The sequence below is a fragment of the Aphidius gifuensis genome, linkage group LG5, assembly GCF_014905175.1.
Source record: "Aphidius gifuensis isolate YNYX2018 linkage group LG5, ASM1490517v1, whole genome shotgun sequence".
Lineage (NCBI taxonomy): Eukaryota > Metazoa > Arthropoda > Insecta > Hymenoptera > Braconidae > Aphidius > Aphidius gifuensis.
Window position 1 is genome coordinate 13,063,052 of NC_057792.1, and position 3,680 is coordinate 13,066,731.

Genomic DNA, 3,680 nt, shown 5'->3' on the forward strand with positions numbered 1-3,680 from the left:
AATATAAATATAATAAATTGATTGCTTAATTTTTATTTATTCAATTAAACAACGTTTAATTAAAAGTGTATTGTATCATGTAGTTAAGATATACTCGATAAATTACATTTTTATATTTTTTTTACTTCTATTTTTTATTGCCCAAGAAGTAGAATGTTTTGAGCATTAGAAATATATGAAAAACTGGCATTTTCTTGATAAGCATAATTTTGTTGATATTTTGAGCTAGTTTCATCAAGGTTAAGTAACAAATTTTGATTACTTGATGGATCACAACTATTTAAAGTAGTTAATTGTGAACAGTCTCCAGCGTTTCCATAATTACAAATTTTTGTAGGTGTACTTGTAGCATTAGTTCGTGAAAATGTGTCCCAGTCCACTAAAGTGGAATCCTGTTCAGCATCATTTCTTTTTATTTGATTATCGAGACTCTAAAAAGATGAGAAAAATTAGAAAAAAATTTTTTTAATCAAATTAAATAAAAATTTAATTTTTATAACTTGTTACCTTAATATTTTCATTTTTTTTTTTTTTATTCGTTGGCACGTTCTGTTCATCAACAACATCATTATCTGCTGAAATAGTAGAACTAGTTGATGGTAATTTTTTGTGCATTTATTATTTTTTTTCTCTGTTGTGCATTTATTATTAGCACATTTGCTAACTGTAAGTGAACTAGTTGATGGTAATTTTTTTCTTTTCAAATCCTTTTTTTTCTCTGTTGTGCATTTATTATTAGCACATTTGCCAACTGTAAGTGAAAATGGAATGGTCGCATTTTCAAGAGCATATGCTGAAACAAATGAATAAAAAATATAGGTTTTAACAAAAGATATTTTTGAATCATCTTTGATAATTAAATATTAGTTTTACTAACCATGTGATGCATTATATACGTCCCTAGGTATTTTCTTAGAAGTTAACGATGCTAGTTTTTCACCCAGAAAATGATGTAACAATTGACCAAAAATTCTTGATTGGCAATTATTTGATGTTCCTTTTATGATGTTCAGTACTGCTGGGTATATCCAGACCTCATAACCTTCTTGAAGTTTAACCTAAAACAAATAAATAATTATTTCATCAATAAACGAAACCAACAGTTATTAAATTAGGATTTTCTTATTCCCAAGTGGAAAAAATATATTTTATTTATATTAAATTTATATTTAATGGAAATATAAATTAAATTTAATGGATATACAGATTTGGGCATACTAAAATTAAATTTAGAAAAAATTTAGAACAAATATAAATTAAATTTAAAATATGTACAAGTTTGGACATACTAAAACTAAACTTTTTCTAAATTTTTTCTTGATTTTTTTTTTATTTTCTGTAAATTTTTTTTAAATTTAATTTTAGTATGTTCAAAACTGTATATATTTTAAATTTAATTTATATTTTTTCTAAACCTTTTTTAAATTTTTTCTAAATTTAATTTTAGTATTCCCAAATCTGTGTATATTTTAAATTTAATTCATATTTTTTCTAAATTTTTTCTGAATATAAAGTAAATTTCCATTAAATATATTTTTTCCACTTGGGTTGAAATTTAGTTTTTTCGTACTTTGCCTTCAGTTATATGTTGCCACTCTGGTTTTTTTTCACTTTCAATTTTAGAAGTTTCATTGGTCTCCATGGACTGCTTATTTTGTTTCAGACGTCTTCTTACACATAATAATATTTTCTTAAGAATTATAACAGTTTCAGGAGTAGCTGGAAATACAAAAAAAATAATAGAATATCAATTATACCTTGAATGTGAAACATTTATTTGATACTTAAGCTTACCTGGTATATCAGAGCACTCACAATCAATGGGATCCTTATCACTCACATCAACTAGATTTTCATTCAATGATTGCCACTGAGAATTATCAGTATTTTCAGTACATGTTATTTGATCTACTGATAGTATTTCTTTCTCAACATCTGTTGTTTTCTGGATACAGGTTGCTTCTTGTTCTTCTTGATATGGTGAAGTGAAATAATGATTTAATTGTTGTATTGTCGTATTTCTTGCTGATTGAGAGATAATTGTACTAGTAGTTGGGATTTTTCGTGGCTTTTTCACTGAGTGATCGTTTTGAAGATTTTTTTTAGGTACTTTTTCTATTTTTAAAATACCAGTCTCTAAATTAACTCGAGATAGTAACTTTTCCAAATGACCCTTGTTATCTAAAAAAAAAATAAAAAAATTAATGAGCTGAATTAAACAATTAAAATAAAATGCAAACGACTTTTTCAATTTTTTTTATATAGATATCACATTCAAAAAAATTAGTAAAATATAAATTTAATACAATGTCACCAAATAATTTAATTTTTATCAAAATGTTTGAATATTTATTAACAAATTTTATTTTTATAAGAGAAACTTCATATTACTTGACAGTCCATAATTAAATTTTTAAACAAAAATTTGTACAATTTTAATTAAGTTTGTTTCTTATAACTTTATTTAAAAATTATTTTTTCATTTAGAAATTAATAATTTTGATTTAATTACTGCGTTTAACCAAATTTGAGGTTAAAAAAAAAAAATTGATCAAATAAGTGTTTATGATTATTGTCACTCAGTGGAACATTAATTTTATTTAATTAAAAAATTATTCTGCACATTTAACTACTTAAAATCAATTAATATCAAATTCTAAATATTAACAATAAATAATCAAAAATATATGAACTTACTGCCCACATGTACAACTTTAGCCTCTCCTTGTTGGTCTCCTTTAATAACTTGAACAATAATATTTTTTTCTATTTTCTTCAATTTTGTCGATACTTTGTCAACACATCCTTCAGTTATAATTGCAGATTGTTTATTTGCAATAAAATAAACTAATAAATACATTTTTTGTATTAACAAAAGAATTTGTTATACGTTCACACATGTATTGGGCCTGGTTGTAACTATAACTCTCCTACGCATTTATTTCGCGCAGGATATGAATAAGAAAATGCCCAGATTGCACACCCCCACAAAGCCTTGACGTCACTAAGTCAAAGTGTACATATAAAAACTAAACACTTGTAACCTGGACACACAAAAACTTACGCGCATGCTCTGATGCACACTGATGTGTTACACAATAATTATTAACAACTGCAAATAACTAATTTCATCTAGTGATACACTTGAAATTGAGGTAAGTAAATTATTATTGGCACTACTTAGTTTCCTTTCCATTTTTTTACTTTTATTTTTTTCATATTACTTATATAAGTCTAAGCTACCCTTGGGACATTGTAAATTATAAGATGAATGGAAGAAATCAAAGATCTAAAACAGGACCGGACGTACTTCGAGGACTGTCACGTGCAACTTATTTCAGAAGACTGAAAATTCTTCGCCAGGAGTTAGAACTTGATCCAATTAATAATCAACAACTATTATTTGATAGGTATACTAAGGTAATACTAAGCTTGTTCACAACATTTATTAAAAATATTTTTGACAGAAATCAGCAGGACCATATTGAAAATAATATTCCAAATGAAGAACAACATGCTGTAAACGAAAATGTTTATAATTTAGAAATGAACCGAAACAGGTATGAATATAATTAATAAATAAATAAAGCTTGCTCACAATATTTATTTTTTAATATTTTTGACAGAAATCAGCAGGACCATATTGAAAATAATATTCCAAATGAAGAACAAAATGCTGT

General features: G+C 25.3%; 1 long non-coding RNA gene across 1 annotated transcript; it reads right to left on the reverse strand.

Moving 5' to 3' along the window:
• Window positions 1-645: 645 nt before the first annotated feature.
• Window positions 646-1,593, reverse strand: LOC122857630. Its single transcript, XR_006374252.1, has 3 exons — window positions 1,571-1,593; window positions 878-1,058; window positions 646-793 (listed from the first exon to the last, which is right to left on the reverse strand). It is a non-coding gene; the product is annotated as an uncharacterized LOC122857630 (long non-coding RNA).
• Window positions 1,594-3,680: the final 2,087 nt, after the last annotated feature.